We start from the raw sequence: 19,700 nt of genomic DNA on the forward strand, positions 1-19,700 counted from the left end.
AATGTGGGACTTTGGAGAGGTAAGTAATATTATGGGTGCAGGGTGTACGGTGCGGGGCCCCCTGGACCCAGGGGCTCACATTGTGCTTAGGGTGTGCAATGTAGGGCCCCTCCCCCCAGGGGCCCATGTTCCCAGCACACCCTGCACCCATTATAGATACGTCCCTGTATAGATCCCACTATTCCTTGAAACATCTCAATGTCACTTTTAGAAAAGAAAAAGAAAAAATATATACAGTATATTGCCTAGACGGGAAACATCTCCAAACATGAGTTATCCTTCCTCCTATAACTTTATGGCCCCTCGTATCTCTCTCAAAGACTCTTCTCCATGTAATCACCAGAAAGAGCTTCCTCTGCCGCGAATGTAAAACACTGGGACAGGAGGAAGGCACTCAGCAAGCTGCGGTCGCTGGCACACTGTGGGGCCTGGGAGGAATAACCATTCAGCAGAGATCAGATCCGTCATAGTTCACTGACCATTACATCGCACGAGTGGAGCCCGCACGGCCGTCCGAGGTCCCTTCGCTGATGTAAAAGTCAATATTTCTTTATGAAACGCTCACTGCTAATTCTCGCAGGAGGCTCAGCTGCACACAAGCGATTATCCCACTACAAGCGATTATCCTCCTGAAATATATCTTCATCCTACAGCTGCTGGGACAGGGACGCTGTGATTCCTGTGCTCTGTCACCGTGCATCTCTTCCCTACTTTACACATACAGAGGATGTTTCTGAGTTGGTAGCAATACAGCAAAAGCTGCAATGCAGGGGGTGCTAATACATTTATTATATTGGCATGCAGGGTAAATACTGGCTGCTTTTGAATGTAGTCCTTTAACAAAAGAAAATGCGCTGGTGTATACCCTTAAAGATAGATATATAAACCAATATTTTAATCCATCAAAACACATTCATTTATTTCATTTGTCATATATTCAATATATGCCATAAAAGTATCACAGTATAAAAATAAGTAAAAATGGAATAAAAGCATTCAATAAAATAAACCCGACATAAACAGTAATAATAGAAATATAAATTCACTTTAAAATGACAATGTAGCAGCAATTGATTGCAATGTATCCATATGTAGTATCATCGCACGTGCTGTAAAGGTTACTTATATCACTTTTACACCACAGCTAAAACCCGGGTTATTGCTAGGTGTAAAAGGGGCAAGGGTTGATTTCCCAGGTCGAGTGAACGGCAATCCAACCCGGGTAGCTTGCAGGGAACGACCCAAGCAACCCAGCAGTGTAAGCGGGTAACCCGGTTTCCATTTACAGCATCCATTTACCAGGTTTCTTGGTGCTCGGATATGAGGTCATCTCCAAGCGCTGGGAGAAGTGTTCCATTGCACCCATGTGCAATGTGAAAGGTGCCAATCCGGGTATAAACCGGATAAATAAACCGGATTGGCGCCACAGTAGAAAAGGGGTCTGTCCTGGGTCTGACCCGTTTTGGAACTGTGGGCCTGATTCAGACCCGGTCGCAAGCGCTGAGCGCTCGCAACCTGGTCATTGTTTGCCCACTGGGCATGCGCACAACGGAGCCGGCTCCGTCGTGCGCATGCCCGAGACCCGGCTAGTGACGGGCGCTCCGTCGCTCCGGGTCTCACACCTAAGGGGGCGAGCTGTTGATGGTGAGTGACAGCTCGCCCCGTTTGGTGGGCGGGCCGGGGGGGTGGCCGTTTGGTGGCGTTCCCTACGGAACGCTTGCCATTTGGGGGCGGCCCCACTGACATCACCAGTGATGTCAGTGGGAGAGCTTCTGGCTCTGTTAGAGCCGAAAGCCCTCTGGGGCTTGCGGCCACGAGACCCTACCACAAGGGTGTCATCGCAATCCCGATGGTCACAATGGTCTTGACCATCGCGACCATCAACCTGGCCGCTCGCTATAGCTGTGGGTGGTCACCCATAGCTATGCGAGCGGCCAGGAGGCTGCTCCAAAAAAAAAAAAAAACGCCCTGATTCAGAGCGAGCGCTCTTTCAGAGCGTCCGGCTCTGAATCAGGCCCAGTGTTCCAAACCGCGGGTCAGACCCGGGACTTAGGTGGAAAAGTGGAATAAGTAGCACAGTTCATGCAACAGCATGTAGCTGGTTAGCCCACGTGTCTTTTAGATAATTGGGTCAATCCAGTTAGGTGCGAATTGCTGTTTTCTCTGCGAATTTGTTTTGCAATCCAATTAGAAACTCGCATTGAACCAGAGTAAACGAGCATTTTTGCGTTCGCACCTTCTGAGAGATGACAGGGTAAATCTTTATTTTAAGGTTAAAATGTCAGGACACTTTGGACACCCCCCTTCCTCAAATGACTAATTAGGTAATTGGATGTTTTCAATTAGCTTAATTAGTCTAATAATTATATGTCAATTTTGGGGGGTTTCCGAAAAGTTGGCCTCATACTGTATTTCCCCAAAATCAACTTTTTCGTTGCATTATGAACCCCACATTTAATTAGTTTATTTATTTTTTTGAAAAAAAATATTTTTTTTTTCATAAAGTACCCCAAAAGCATCTTTTTTCCTACTTGTTTTTGCCATTTTTCCCTTTTTTTGTATGAAAGTAAACGAAAAAAAGTTTTTGCTCTTTATCTCTTTTTTTTTTAAATGCACATATCAGCCATTTAACACCCTTTAAAAAGATCCAATACATTCCTTATGCCAACTAACAGCCTCCTAAATGATTCTGCAAATGAAATTGTCACTTGTGGGGGTTCCAGGAAGGTCACCCCAGTATTTTTATGTACTTCTCTCATATCGCATTTGGCAGACAATTCGTAAACCTCCGCTGCGAGTACCGCAAACAGGCATTTTTAATTGGTTTAGAGTATTCTCGGGTGCGCGCATTCCTGTGAAGTCTGTGAGTTTTATTAAACAAACTCGCAACTCGCACCCAATTGGATTGGCCCCATAGAGACAATAAAAATTGAAAAAGAGACTACAGTACCTCCAGCTGGTCTCTGAACGGATGGCTGTTATTAATAACAGCCAGTTTTTTATAATCAACCTCCACACAAAGGCCGTGGTTTTTCCGGTATCTCCTGGCGCTGGGAGCCGCTTGTATATAACCGTCAAGGTGCAGGTGAGCGCTGTGCAGCTCCCAGGGACCGGCTGGCCAGTACCTCCTTTGGCCGTGTATATGCGCCGTCCGCTGAGACACTAGTTCCTGTGTCGGTCCTCCGGATTCCCTGACCAAGTAATAGATCATCCGGCACACCGCGGGCAGGGAGCTGACAATCAACAGCGGTGTAAGCCCAGCAGTATATTTCAAAGACAGCGGTCACACCTTTATTTCCAAGCAGGTCACTGTAGGAGCTTGGAAATTGAGAGGCTGGCAGTGGGCAATAATCCAGCTATATTTCCAGAGGGCAGCAACGCGTTTCACCCACAACTGTGTCCCTTCCAAATCTAAATCTCTTTGCACATTTTACATCTAACCCACCTGCAGTGCAATATGGTTCTACCAAGGTGCACGCCACCCAACATTGGGGAGGATGGGAGCCCGGAACATAAAGGGGTGTGACATCACGGTACAATGTGGACTCGCTGTATCGGGGCGTGGCCAATCATCACACCCCAGTTTTTTTTGTCACGCTGGAGGCATGCATAGCTCTTCCCGATCTGCTAGGCTGTACCCAGTCCCTCCTCCTAGTGCATGCATGGCAGCAATAAAAGTTTATACATCCAAATAGATGATTAAATGCCCTTCAATGTGATTTTTATTTGTTTAATATTTCTGGTTTAGTTTCCTGTGGCACAATCTCATATGGGATAGTCTTCCTGAACATAATGGTACAATTAAAGCAAAAGTACATAATAGAATAATAGTTAGTAGAAGTGCTAGCTTGTTTAGGTTATTTTTGTTGTTAATACATTTATTTGACACTGTTTATTACATTTATGTTCTGGGAGTCAGGTGAATCAATAGGACTACTACTGTAATATAAATTACAGCTTTAATAAAAAGAGCAAGGTACGGAGAACACAGGACACTCTCTAACACACTTAAGCTGCATACACACACAACGATTTTGTTACCAACGATTTTATGAACGATTTTATGAACGATTTTCTGTCAGATTATTGGTGCATACACACGATCAGATTTTTTCTTCAGATATGGACGATAACGATTTAAAAATCGTTCAGTCGTTCATATCTGAAGGAAAATCGTTCATATCTGACATGCCTGAACGATGGACGATCAACGATGCGCGTTCCCGTTTGTCAGATAACGATATCTGACATCTGATGGGTTTGCAGTCAGACTTGGACGATTCCATTCATTTTAATGCAGTCAAAAATCGTTCAATCGTTCAAATCGTTCAAATCGTTCAAAACTTTGGTCAAATCGTTCAAATCGTTCAGATCGTTTAATCGTTCAATCGTTCATCTGACAAATCTGACAAGTCTGACAAATCTGACCGTGTGTACGCTCCATATCTGTCAGATCTTTTAAAGTGTAATGAACGATTTTTTTTAACTACAAACCATTTTTGCATATTCCCTTAATGAAAATCGTTGAGTTGACAAGTCTGACTGAACTACAAACTACAAACGCGAACACGCATGAACGATTTTTTCAAACGATTATCATGTGTGTATGCAGCTTTAATGTTACATGAAACATTAACGTTCGGCTTATACATTGTAGCATTGCAGAAATTACTTTCTGCACAGACTAATTTGAAACAAATTTGTTTTTTTTGGCTATCTTTGCTTATTATCACTGTTTGCATCATTACTAGTTTTGTTTCTTTTCTTTATATGATGTAGAATAGGTTTTTTTAAAAAGGGATTAAAGAAGTAACATGACTGACAGTGATGCAAAACTTAGCATCAATGTGGATGGGTGACAATTCTACGTGAATAACTAATTTACTGGACTTAACAGACATTATAGCAGAGGTTCTCAAACTCCGCCAGTACAGTCCAGGTTTTAAGGTTATCCATGCTTGAGTCCAGATGGTTATATCAAACTGACTGAAGTACTAATTAAGTCACCTGTGCTCAAACCTGGATATTCTTAAAACGTGGACTGTACTGGTGGAGTTTGGGAACCTCTGCATTAAAAGTTTGCATTGTTAGGACAAACGTCTGTTCTTTTAGACTTTGTTTTATTTTGTATTTTGTAATACAAAAACGTACTGCACCTATTAGATGTCCATTTTATTGTTCTTAAGCTGCAGATCGCTTCCTCATGGGTGGAGCAGCCTCGTCAGGATGGGCCGTGCCTAAGCGCTTGCAGAGCACTGGGCCGACCCCAGAATTGGAGCAGTTTCTTGTCCTGTTTGTCTTGTTGCTGCTATAAATCGTGTATCCGTTCGATACGCTGAATAAATAACATAATCACTTATCCCGCGGTCAGGTACCAGCCTCCAGCAATATGAGAATGTAACTTTTATGTAGAGTGCTACATTATACCCGCCACTGATACACCTCTCCTGTCTGACTGACTCAATCATATCATTACAGGGCAGCAGCGCAAAGTGCGATGGGGAATAGGCGAATTAAGGACTGACGTTGCGCTTATTATCTTGTCAATCTTCAGCAGGGCAGAGACTATTTCCCTTCGAGAAGCTGCGTACATCAAAGTCTCTTGGTTACTGTAATGGAAATGAAAATGGTTTCTTATTTACCAAGAAATATCACTTGAAGCTAAGAGCTTCTGCGCAGATGAAGGTTCTGTATTGATCGACTCTCGTTATTTCGCTGGAGAGATTGCAATGCATAATATAGATCTTCCGTGAATTCTACTCTGGTAATAGAAAGACACAGCACTCATTTACGTATTGTGTTTGCAATTGGATTATTGAGCAGGGAGCAAGTACCTGGCATTTAAATACAAGTCATTCACTTTATTATGGCTGTGATGTAAATCTTCCACTTACAGACAAGCTGCAAACTGCAGCAGCTGTTCCTGCAGATATAGAAATAGATACAGCAATATGTGCCATACCTTTACACCAGAAGACATCTAGAACCGTACTCATCAGTTTTGTATTTGTGTTGGGGGCTAAACATATTGCGGTCACAGTTGTGTAAGAAATGTGGCCACCAGTGAACAAAGTTATAGCCACAGATCTTGCCAACATAAAGGTTAGTGCCTGATTCTGAGTTGTATGCTCATTTTATTTTAGAAAAATAAGCAAACGCTTTACATCAGGGCTGAAACTAGGATATCTGTCTTCCGGTGCAAGGTAGCAATTTTGCGCCCCCTCCCTTCGTGTACCTGAAGTTTGTCCTTGCTCCTCCATAAGGCAGTGCACTATTCAGACGTCCCTGGTATAGTGACTTACATTATTCCACACACCATAATGCCCATTACACATTATGCCACACACTGTAATGCCTGTTACCAAAGTGCCACTTACATATTCGCCCGACACCATTTTATAACCCACAGTAAGGCTTCTAAGTACTTTAAAATTACCTGCTCGTTGTCAGGGGCTACATGCTTGTTGTCAGGTGGTTACATGCTTGTTGCCAGGGGGTTTATGCTTGTTGCCAGGGGGTTTATGCTCATTGATAGGGGTTACGTGCTCGTTGCTAGGGGTTACATGCTCGTTGCCAGAGGTTACATGCTCGTTGCCATGGGGTTTATGCTTCTTGCAATGGGGGTTTATGCTCGTTGCCAGGGGATTTCACGGGAGAAGATGCAGCTTTCAGCATCTTCTCCCGGCAGCGCCAGTGTTCCCATTGCCAGGAACGCTGTATGCATTGCGCTGGCCTAACAGACACTAGAGGTCCAGTAGGATCTCTAGCATCTGTCTCCTCCTAGGCGGTGGTTATTTTTGGATGGCCGTTTTCAGCAGAGTCCATGCAGACGGCTAGTCCGCATGGAATTTGCTGAAAACGGCCATCCAAAAATGGCCGCCACCAAGGAAGAGACACACCAGAGGGCCAGTAAGGACCTCTAGCATTTGTCTCCTCTTTGGCAGCGGCCATTTTTGGATGGCCGTTTTCTGAGTCTGCAGCCCCCAAGCCACCTCGAGTCAGCTTTTTCACCACCTGCAATCCGGGACCCGGTGCACGTCCACCTCTAGCCCCCCCCCCCAGTTGCGGCCCTGCGTTTGATATACGCTAGGATTTCCGTTAGTTCACATGGAGTTTTCTCCACCATTCTAGGAAATAATCTGCTTGGTAAGTAGCTGTCATTGTGGATTCACTCCAGTACAGTTTATATGATCCAAAGTCTGTTAGCCGCATCTGATAATTTTGGTCAGGGTTCTGTTGTTCCTTTCATCTGCCCAATTTAACTTTTCTGTACATGGAACATGTCTTTTGATGCCATTTTGTCTTATGACATTCTCTATTTTACATCATGTAAATTTACCTACATAGGGCCCCATTTACAAACAAAACGAAATAGCAGCGGGAATTTTCGCTTAGTATCACTGGTACTTAGTAATACTTACCCCTCCGGCAAAGGTCCCGCAAAGTCCAAGTCCTCAGCGAGGTCCTCCGCTGGGCTGCCGGCAGCCTAACGCTGCCAGTGACGGGGCTCCAGTGATCCGTCTGCGCATGTGCGTGACACGGAGACCCGGCAGTACCTGGAAGGCTTCGCTGAAGCCGGAAAGGCACCGCCAGGTCTCCATTGCCGGCAATGGGGCCTGCATCGCTCTCGCCATCTAAAAGATGGCGAGAGCGATGCTGTAAAAATAGCGGTAATCTAAGATTACCGCTGTTTACTAAATACAGAAACCTGGCAACGAGCGCTAAAGGGGTTATTTTTCATTTGTAAATGGGGCCCATTGTCACTTTGTAATGGGATTGTATTTATGTTTTTCCTTGAAAGTTACTCATCATTGTTATAAAGTCTTGCCATGTTTCCAATTCTTCATCGTGTTCTTCATTAGATAAATTACTATGGGGCCTTTTCATCATCACTTATTTTTCACAAAAGCAGGTGGATATTACAATTTTCACATAATTTTGTGAAAAATAAGTGTCAGGGCCATTCATCAAGTTCCCTGCTGGTGGTGATCGGACACGCACGGGGGAGGGGGGCTTTGGTGGTGATTGGAGTGGACACCGGGTGGGCCGCATTTTGACACCCGCGGGGGGGAAATGGGGGCCTCAGACAACCGCAGGGGGGGGAGAGGGGGTCGGCATTGGACACCTGCGGGGGGGCACATCAGACACCCGCAGGGGGAGGGGTGGCCGCATAGGACACTCGCGTGGGGGGCCTCGGACACCCACGGGGGGCCTGATCGGACACCAGAGGACGTGGGGGGGCAGGGGGTGTTAGCCAGCGGGGCATAGAGGAAGGAGGAGAGAGCCATGCAGCAGTGAGAAAATCCTTGTGAATACCTCAGCTGCAGGGGACAAGTATCACTTTTCTGAAAAGCTGACTGAAGAAGAGTAGCTTTTCGAAAGTGATATTTTTGTGAGGGAGGCATGATGAAGGAGGCATGATGAAGGAGGCATGATGAATGAGGCATGATGAATGAGGCATGATGAAGGAGGCATGATGAAGGAGGCATGATGAAGGAGGCATGATGAATGCCTCCAAAACATCTTTTAAACTTGCAGCGAGTTTAAAACAGAATTATCAATAATGATAATTATGTCATGATGAATAGGCCCCTATATATCTTGAACAGTCACCTGTATCTGTTGCCTCCTGATGTGGGTAATTTCATAGGACCCAACAGGTGCTGTGTATGAGAGCAAGTGGTCTCAAGGCTATGCTCTTACTTAGTTTAGGAATTGGTGCTTTTGTGGCTTTATATTTTATGTAACAATTGCACCTTATAATTGCTGGTTAAGCTGATAGCGTTAGCGGCCCGTTCATTAATGATCGCATTTACAATACGATCTGGGCATGACATTACCGCCCATGACTGAAAGGAGCCCGTCCCTGCGATGTGCCCAGAGTACCATCGGGGCTACTGCGCATGCTCATTCACGCTGACTGCACATGCGCGGCCGCCATTACCGGGGAGGGTTCCGGGGGAACCCTCTGCCGGCTAATTATGCGATGTGTAACCAATATAATAGCTTACAGCGGCTAACGCATCACATTAAGAAAGTTGGTAAATTTGGGGGAAGCGGCAGCCAGCGGGAATGGGGGGATCCCAGCAGGTATCGGAGATATCTGCTGCAGTCCCTCATTCATACATATGGGGTAAATTAATATTTGCACTTAACCCCCAAATACATCTGTTGTTGGGTCTTGATATTACTGTAGGTGTCTGTGCCCCAGGTGTTGGTGCCACATATGAAAGCAATTACCATGGCTGGTTATAGCCCAAGATGAACAGAACCCGGGAACAGAACATACGGGCAGTGCCCTCATGTGTAAGATTCATAGGTATCGTATTCATGTATTTGTATTTTTTTTAATTACATGCCTCAGAGCCCTTCATTTACATGCTCTAAACTTGCTTTAAGAACACGTGTAAAGCGAAGAATCTAAGGGCCCCATTTTTGAACAATCTTTATTACCAGTGACAGATTACGTTTAGGATCGCAGTGATACTAGCAAACATGTCGTTGGTATTTAACATTACTTAACTGTCTGGCGAGATCCAGCAACGCCCGTCTCCTCGACGGCATCCTCCGCTCACTGATGGGCTGTTGTGTCATGCGATGGCCAGTGTGCGCATGTGCATTACGCTTTCTCCCGGCGGGGATCTAGCAGTGCCGGAACAGCTGTTGGACACGGAAAGGCTGTTGCTGAGTCCTCATTGCCGGCAATGGAGACCGTATGGCTTTCACCATCTATAAATGACATAAGCGGTACGGTTACAAACAGCGTAAGCTAAGCAAGTACTTAAGGGGTTATGGGCCTGATTCAGAGCCGGACGCAATTAGCGCTCGCTCATCCAGAAAATAGGGGTGACTATTCAAATCAACCGTTCGCTCTTTGCGGTCTGTTCACGCCTCTAGGTCTGAACGAGTGAACAAAACTTGTGGTCGTTTTTTGAAAAAATACGCCCCCTGGCCGCTCGCATCCTACGTCATATCCGCTATTTATTAGATTAATCGAGTACATCGACCAGGGTATGAACTGCTCGCTATTCTTGGGGTTGGTTTTTGCTACCACAATTTTGCGAGCAGTTCTGGTTATAAAATAACTCAGTGACGTGGTCAATGACGCTGCTGTATTAATTATGCACACCCATAAAACGCCCGTTTTGACCTTTAAGCACGCCTGCGTTCGGATCTCCACTCCCTGTTTTCAAGCACCTTCCCCTGTTACCACCCACATACGCCTCTTTCTGTCACTCAAATTATCAGGCATTCGCTATTTTGCGAGCACATGAATTTCGACCACACTGACTGGTTCGCGCATGCATATAACGATCCGTACGCATGCGCAGTTGGGCAAACATCGCTCGGAGCGAACGAGCGGCCACTTACGAGCGGCTCTGAATCAGGCCCCATGTCTCGTTGTTAAATAGGGCCTAGATGCCAGTGGGGAGATTGTCCCAGCCGGTATGCAGTCGGGAATTCGGCAGACCTAATCCCGACAGCCGGCTTCCCGACTGCTTAATCCCAGCAAGGGTTAAATGACAGGTGTCTAAATCTAGACGCCAGTCATTTTACCGACGCCGGGAGACCTGAGCGCGGATAGCCGTGGGGGGGAGGGTTAGGTTTAGGGTTCCCGGGGGGGGACTTAGGGTTAGGGTTAGGCACCCCCCTGGGAGGTTAGGTTTAGGCGCGGGGAAGGGGGGGTTAGTGTTAGGCACCCCCGGGGGGGCTTAGGTTTAGGCACTCCCCCCCCCCTGGGGGACTTAGGTTTCGGCGGCGGGGAAGGGGGGGGTTAGGTTTAGGCACTTAGAGGGGGGATTAGGTTTAGGCACTTGGGGGAAGGTTAGCGTTAGGCACCCCTAAGGGAGGGTTAGGGGAGGGAATTAGGTTAGTCAATACTTACCTAAGGGACAATCGGGATTTTCACCCATGTCGAACAGCCGCTGTCCCAGCCTGTAGTACAGTAGCAGCATGGTTGCCGAATTTCTGGCTACCCCTTCCGGGAGGGAGCAGCCTGATCGGCAGGGCAAAGGGGGGGGCGTGGCCGGACAGACGATGACCATTTGTAGGCGGTGCAGAGGGTGGGGCCACTATTACGCAATTCACCATGAATCACCGCCCCCCTCCCCCCCCACTACGGGGGTCTCACAGATAATTGTGGGGGGGGGGGACGCCGCCGGCACCTGATTTTCGTGAGGCTCCCGGCTGAATCAGGAGGGTAGGCAGGTATGAGTAGCAGTTATTAGAGAAAATGAACAGTGAAAGTCAGCACCACCTTGGCGCGTGAGGTTGTTCCCATTCCGCTAGACAGCCTGGAGGACATTTTTATCAAATTTAATTTATTAAACTGTCTGAAATGCAGAGGAGAAGGGGAAATTGGGCAGTTTCATGGCGCTGCAGATTAGCGAGGTGAATTAGCATCACAATGGTAGAATTCGGTACCGGTGGGATTCTTTTCACTGGCTTCTAACAGCAGACATGACATCAGCAAACAGCCCCCTCTATGCGATACAAAAGCGCTCGCCGAGATGTGTGTTTTTGTTGTACGTTTACCCGCCAAAGCTCCGGTCACTTTGACCCCTGTGATCCTTGCGGCAGTTCTTTCATATCTCGGTTTGTATAGCGGCCCGTGAGATTGCACAGAACGAGCCAGTGAAATAGACTATAAGCGGAATGTACTGTACCTGTCTGCAATGTTATCACAGGCTACAGATGGAGGCTGCTTTTATTGTTCTTGAAGTGTACAGAGCATATCCAATTATAACTGGGAATGTCACACTAGCTGTACAATTCAATGGCCCTGGAGGTGCAGATGGGCTCACAAAGAGGACATAAAACTGTCATCTTAAATAGCGCTTCCAGCATGAGAGATGTCCTTGTCCCGTCAGGCCCTCCACTTAAAAACATGGGTAATACGTAATATTGCAGAACCTAAATCTCTGTGCTGGGGAGCCAGGCAGGGCCAATTGCTGCAGACGGGATTACGGCAGGGCAGCTTTTCAGGCTCTTTGGGAACTTGACATTAAAAGTAATTGTTTGTGCTCAGTAAATCAGTAATGTTACATTAACTATTCTGATCTTCCCGACAGTGGCTGCATAAAAAAACAAGTGAGAATTATTATTATTATTATTGTTATTTGCCGCTTTCCCTTAAATGCCATATAAATATATTATTATTTATTAACATTATTTAGCCTATATACATTGTAGTTTTCAGCATCCTCAGTGTTGCTTTAGAAGTGGGAAGAAGCACAGACATAAAAAGGGGCCCAGAGGTGTAGCCTGTAGCCGTGTGCGTGCTACCTCCCCCCCCCCCCTCAATTGTGCCGGGTAGGGGGCAAGTCCAGCATGTAGCAGGAGAATTTTAGGGCAAATAACAAATAAATATTGGGGGATGTTTCATGGCATGGAGGGCTAGATATAGTCCAACCCACTAAATTAATTCCACTAATAAAATACTGTGTATACAAAACTAATATAACATTAATATAATCAATGTTACATTATATGTACTATAATATAATGCCCCCTATTCACATTATAAGCCACATACTGTATAGTGCCCAAAATTAACATGCTACACAGTAGTGCCCAGAATTCACATTACGCTACACAGTAGTGCCCAGAATTCACATTACGCTACACAGTAGTGCCCAGAATTTACATTACGCTACACAGTAGTGCCCAGAATTCACATTACGCTACACAGTAGTGCCCAGAATTCACATTACGCTACACAGTAGTGCCCAGAATTCACATTACGCTACACAGTAGTGCCCACAATTCACATTACGCTACACAGTAGTGCCCACAATTCACATTACGCTACACAGTAGTGCCCAGAATTCACATTACGCTACACAGTAGTGCCCAGAATTCACATTACGCTACACAGTAGTGCCCAGAATTTACATTACGCTACACAGTAGTGCCCAGAATTCACATTACGCTACACAGTAGTGCCCAGAATTCACATTACGCTACACAGTAGTGCCCACAATTCACATTACGCTACACAGTAGTGCCCAGAATTCACATTACGCTACACAGTAGTGCCCACAATTCACATTACGCTACACAGTAGTGCCCAGAATTCACATTACGCTACACAGTAGTGCACAGAATTCACATTATGCTACACAGTAGTGCCCAGAATTCACATTACGCTACACAGTAGTGCCCAGAATTCACAGTACGCTACACAGTAGTGCCCAGAATTCACATTACGCTACACAGTAGTGCCCAGAATTCACATTACGCTACACAGTAGTGTCTTTTAGTCATGTACTGCCACAGTAGTATCAATTATACTCATAATGCCATAGTAGTGCCTCTTATACACCTTATGCCACAAGCTCTATTGGCATATGGCATCAGAGCGGTCAGGCTCATTGCTCAGGTTCCTCCCAGTGACGGGCGCTGCGACCTGGTTTCTCAGCAGCAGCACCCAGTTCAGGCCTCCTCTCAGCAGCATGGATACAGCCGTCACGGTCTCTCCTAATGTGTGACTGATGGTCAATCTGTGCCACCCGTTACGGCTGACGTCAGTACCATGGTGGGAAGTGGAACCCAGTTCAGTGTGGGCAGAGAGGAGAAGCCGGGGGGTGTTGATGGGAGGAGATCGCCTCCTCCCTCTATGTAATTGCCCATGGTACCACCCCCTCCTCCCTTCTGCTCAGTCCCAGAGCTGTATTAAGATCCCCCAGGGCCCTAGGCAAAATACCGCCTCAGGGTCCCATAATAATGTATATATAAATACGTACAAAATTCCTCACAGAGCTCTTACCACCCTCAATCAGACCTCCCGACCCACCCTCACACACAGCCAGGGCCCAGATGAAAGGGGCATGGCCTAATCGCGGGAGGCGCGGTCACGCCGCTTCAGGAAAAATTTTTAAAATGTGTGCTGGGGAGGGGGGCGCTGTGAGCCCCTCTACCCAGTGCAAATCCAAATCCAAGGGGGCAGGATCTGTCAGCTGTGCTGGGCTGCACAGCTGACAGGGAGAGGGAGGGTGGAGGGGTGGCATCAGGCAATTGTCAGCAAGCCCGGGTCCAAGTAATTAGTACCCACTCCCTCCCCTCTCGGCGCCCATGCACACGGCTCTCCTCCCCTTACACAGTGCTCCCCCCACACAGCTCTTCTCATTCACTGATATCCCTCCACACAGCCCCCCCTCGCTCTGCTCCCCCTTCACACAACACCCCATCCCCTCGAAAAAACACACACAGCTCCCCCCTCACTCTGCTCCCCCTTCACACAACACCCCATCCCCTCAAACACACACAGCTCCCCCCTCACTCTGCTCCCCCATCACACAACACCCCATCCCATCAAAAACACGCAGCTCCGCCCTCACTCTGCTCCCCCATCACACAAAAACCCATCCCCTCAAACACACACAGATCCCCCCTCACTCTGACCCCATCACACAACACCCCATCCCCTCAAACACACACAGCTCCCCCCTCACTCTGCTCCCCCATCACACAACACCCCATCCCCTCAAACACACACAGATCCCCCCTCTCTCTGCTCCCCCATCACACAACACCCCATCCCCTCAAACACAGACAGCTCCCCCCTCACTCTGCTCCCCCATCACACAACACCCCATCCCCTCAAACACACACAGCTCCCCCTCACTCTGCTCCCCCATCACACAACATCTCATCCCCTCAAACACACACAGATCCCCCCTCACTCTGCTCCCCATCACACAACACAACATTCCCTCAAGCACACACAGATCCCCCCTCACTCTGCTTCCCCATCACACAACATCCCATCCCCTCAAACACACACAGATCCCCCCTCGCTCTGCTCGCCATCACACAACACCCCAGCCTCTCAAACACACACAGCTCCCCCCTCACTCTGCTCCCCCATCACACAACACCCCATCCCCTCAAACACACACAGCTCCCCCTCACTCTGCTCCCCCATCACACAACACCCCATCCCCTCAAACACACACAGCTCCCCCTCATCACTCTGCTCTACCATCACACAACACCCCATCCCCTCAAACACACACAGCTCCCCCCTCACTCTGCTCCCCATCACACAACACACCATCCCCTCAAACACACACAGCTCCCCCTCACTGTGCTCCCCCATCACACAACACCCCATCCCCTCAAACACAAACAGATCCCCCCTCACTCTGCTCCCCCATCACACAACACCCCATCCCCTCAAACACACACAGATCCCCCCCTCACTCTGCTCCCCCATCACACAACACCCCATCCCCTCAAACACACACAGATCCCCCCTCACTCTGCTCCCCATCACACAACACAACATCCCCTCAAACACATACAGATCCCCCCTCTCTCTGCTCCCCCATCTCACAACACCCCATCCCCTCAAACACACACAGATCCCTCCTCACTCTGCTCCCCCATCTCACAACACCCCATCCCCTCAAACACACACAGATCCCCCCTCTCTCTGCTCCCCGCTTCACACAACACCCCATCCCCTCAAACACACACAGATCCCCCCTCTCTCTGCTCCCTATCACACAACACCCCATCCCCTCAAACACACACAGATCCCCCCTCTCTCTGCTCCCCATCACACAACACCCCATCTCCTCAAACACACACAGCTCCCCCCTCACTCTGCTCCCCCATCACACAACACCCCATCCCCTCAAACACACACAGATCCCCCCTCACTCTGCTCCCCCATCACACAACACCCCATCCCCTCAAACACACACAGCTCCCCCCTCACTCTGCTCCCCATCACACAACACAACATCCCCTCAAACACACACAGATCCCCCCTCACTCTGCTCCCCCATCACACAACACCCCATCCCCTCAAACATACACAGATCCCCCCTCACTCTGCTCTTCATCACACAACACAACATCCCCTCAAACACACACAGATCCCGCTCTCTCTGCTCCCCCATCTCACAAAACCCCATCCCCTCAAACACACACAGATCCCTCCTCACTCTGCTCCCCCATCTCACAACACCCCATCCCCTCAAACACACACAGATCCCCCCTCACTCTGCTCCCCGCTTCACACAACACCCCATCCCCTCAAACACACACAGATCCCCCCTCTCTCTGCTCCCCCATCACACAAAACCCCATCCCCTCAAACACACACAGCTCCCCCCTCACTCTGATCCCCATCACACAACACCCCATCCCCTCAAACACACACAGATCCCCCCCACTCTGCTCCCCCATCACACAACACCCCATCCCCTCAAACACACACAGCTCCCCTATCACTCTGCTCCTCCATCACACAACACCCCATCCCCTCAAACACACACAGCTCCCCCCTCACTCTGCTCCCCCATCACACAACACCCCATCCCCTCAAACACACACAGCTCCCCCCTCACTCTGCTCCCCCATCACACAACACCCCATCCCCTCAAACACACACAGCTCCCCCCTCACTCTACTCCCCCATCACACAACACAACATCCCCTCAAACACACACAGATCCCCCCTCTCTCTGCTCCCCCATCTCACAACACCCCATCCCCTCAAACACACACAGCTCCCCCCTCACTCTGCTCCCCCATCACATAACACCCATCCCCTCAAACTGCTCCCCATCACACAACACAACATCCCCTCAAACACACACAGATCCCCCGTCACTCTGCTCACCCATCACACAACACCCCATTCCCTCAAACACACACAGATCCCCCCTCACTCTGCTCTCCATCACACAACACCCCATCCCCTCAAACACACACAGCTCCCCCCTCACTCTGCTCCCCCATCTCACAACACCCCATCCCCTCAAACACACACAGATCCCCCCTCACTCTGCTCCCCATCACACAACACCCCATCCTCTCAAACACACACAGATCCCCCCTCACTCTGCTCCCCATCACACAACACATCATCCCTACAAACACACACAGATCCCCCCTCCCTCTGCTCCCCCATCTCACAACATCCCATCCCCTCAAACACACACAGATCCCTCCTCACTCTGCTCCCCATCACACAACACCCCATCCCCTCAAACACACACAGCTCCCCCCTCACTCTGCTCCCCATCACACAACACCCCATCCCCTCAAACACACACAGATCCCCCCCTCACTCTGCTCCCCCATCTCACAACACCCCATCCCCTCAAACACACACAGATCCCCCCTCACTCTTCTCCCCATCACACAACACCCCATCCCCTCAAACACACACAGATCCCCCTCACTCTGCTCCCCCATCACACAACACCCCATCCCCTCAAACACACACAGATCCCCCCTCACTCTGCTCCCCATCACACAACACAACATCCCCTCAAACACACACAGATCCCCCCTCACTCTGCTCCCCCATCACACAACACCCCATCCCCTCAAACACACACAGCTCCCCCCTCACTCTGCTCCCCCATCACACAACACCCCATCCCCTCAAACACACACAGATCCCCCCTCACTCTGCTCCCCCATCTCACAACACCCTATCCCCTCAAACACACACAGATCTCCCCTCCTCACACAGACATCCAACTGGATCATCTACTGAGTCTGAAACACAATAGAGATTAGAGAGATCAGTGCCTCCATACTGGCCCCATACCATGATCCCTTTCTGTAAGCACTGATCTATGTGCTTCAGGGCAGGCTCTGCAGGTGATCCGCTCCCTGTCAGATGTCTGATCTCCTATCCTGCTCCCTGGCCGGAGCACGCGCCTGCAGCACGTGCGCCACCGGGACCACCCTCGCTACACCCCTGACTGGTAGCCGGCTCCCTGATTTCCCAGCCACTCAGCTTTGCTTCCCTGTAGCGCTGGTCCCCGGCAATCTGCTACAGCGGCTCTTTGTACAGTCCCCACGGTACAACATCGCAGGCGATTCAGGGCTGCGATGCAGAACATAACATGGGGCCAATGTACAGTAATAGGGTGAGAGTTTAGCAGTAACCTCTCACATTGGTCGAGTTTTATCTTCAAAATGGGAAAACATCTGGATGAGATTTTAAATAGTCTGAAAACATGAGAGACTCTATTACATTGGGCGAGTTTAAAAAAGTGTCAGAGAATTACTGCTAAACTCACCCTATGACATCTACCGGTGAAACATTTGTAAATGGCACCTAGCCCCGCTAGTACATTTAAAATTTGGCGCTTAACGGCGATAGGTCAGTTTTAAAATGGCACGCGGCACGAGGGTTAACCCCTTAAGTGCCACGGCCATCATGCCTAGCGCCGATAGGCCAGTTTAAGAATTTGCACTGCGGCACGAGGGTTATCTCCTTCAGTACCGCAGCAGACATCTTGGGGAGGGGGACTGGGACCAGGGCATAGAAAACTTCTCCACTTTATCTCTCTCGAAAGTTTGATACATCTCTCCAAAAGGAAGCAGTGGTATTTCTAAAGGAAGAAGCCTCATTTATATGATAAATTATTTCTCAGTAAATTGTGCTCCTGACAGGCTTGCAGGACATTGTCCAAAAAAGTTGGGGCCTAATTTCCAACACCTCAGAAGATGTGCAAAAACATAACAACCCACACCCCAATTCGCTGACCCTGAACTGGGTGGTGTTTAGGCAGGGACGAAACTAGCTAAAGTTTGTATGGGCACCTATGTACCACCCCATGGTAAAAAATGTATATAACACATGTAACTTGGACAAGGAAGATGGGCCCCCTAGGAGCTGCACCACTTGCACCGAAATCGGTATGATTCCGGCGCAGGTACGGTTCAAATCCCGACAGCGCGGCAAGGGTGAAAATCCTGATCGTAAATTCAGGAAAGTATCGCTAACTTTTCTAACCCCTCACCCTAACCCTCCCTTAAGGGTGCCTAACCCTAACCTCCCCCCCAACTGCCTAACCCCCCTCTAAGTTCCTTAAACTTAACCCCCCCCTTCCCCGCAGCCTAACCCTAAGTCTTCCAGGGGGTGCCTAACCCTAACTTTTCCCCGGGGGTGCCTAACCCTAACCCACCCTTCCCCTAGCCTAACCCTCCCGGCAGGCTACCTAACCCTAAGTCCCCCCTGGAAGCCCCTAACCTAACCCTCCCACTCCCACGGCTGTCTGCACCCGGCTTACCTTCGATCGGGATGCCGGGATTTCGACGCCTGTTATTAGACCCTTGCCGGGATTAGACAGTTGGGATACCGACAGTCGGCATTTAGACCGTCAGCATCCCGACTGCATACCCTTGCACCTATGGTAGTTACGCCCATGTGTTTAGGGTGTTTGTCCACAGCAAGTGTGGTTGGGTGAATTGGAGCAGGGTTTATGTGAATCGTGGGTATAATTTGTGCCGACCTGGTCTCTATGTAATGGGGCGAGTAATGCTCTGCGATCAGTTGATAATTTGCGCACAGGCATTTTCCGCGTCAGTATTTTTCATTTATTTATTCTCGTTGATAATAGATCCCCCTTAATATGGACCACGACGTTACCAGCTATTTTGATATCCAGCATCCGGGGGAATAAAATTGGAAAGAAACCGGTTAATAGTTTCTTAAACAAGTAAATATGTTCCAGTAGCCGGGTAGGGAGAATAATAGAGACAGAAACACAGGTATCATTAACTCACAGGAGGAAGTTTATTTCAAATAACTTGTTTAAAAGTATACATAATTAATGTATATTCAACAAATGTATAATTAAGACTGTAAGTGGCATTTTGAGTTCTCCTGTGTACTATCTGGGGGTAGCGAGCGTCTTCTATATTTAATGAGCCCGGTTGTGCAT

General features: G+C 48.6%; 1 protein-coding gene and 1 long non-coding RNA gene across 2 annotated transcripts in view; one reads left to right on the forward strand and one right to left on the reverse strand.

Moving 5' to 3' along the window:
* GFRA4 (GDNF family receptor alpha 4) overlaps window positions 1-19,700 on the forward strand; it is a 482,549-nt gene that overhangs the window by 411,092 nt on the left and 51,757 nt on the right. The gene's annotated exons all lie outside the window — the stretch shown is intronic.
* LOC148501138 (uncharacterized) overlaps window positions 1-19,700 on the reverse strand; it is a 43,117-nt gene that overhangs the window by 3,920 nt on the left and 19,497 nt on the right. Inside the window, exon 2 of the long non-coding RNA XR_015870083.1 lies at window positions 9,524-9,729. This is a non-coding gene — a long non-coding RNA (uncharacterized LOC148501138). The remainder of the gene's footprint in view (window positions 1-9,523; window positions 9,730-19,700) is intronic.

The sequence above is a fragment of the Taudactylus pleione genome, unplaced genomic scaffold (genome assembly GCF_031769625.1).
Source record: "Taudactylus pleione unplaced genomic scaffold, aTauple2 ptg000533l, whole genome shotgun sequence".
Lineage (NCBI taxonomy): Eukaryota > Metazoa > Chordata > Amphibia > Anura > Myobatrachidae > Taudactylus > Taudactylus pleione.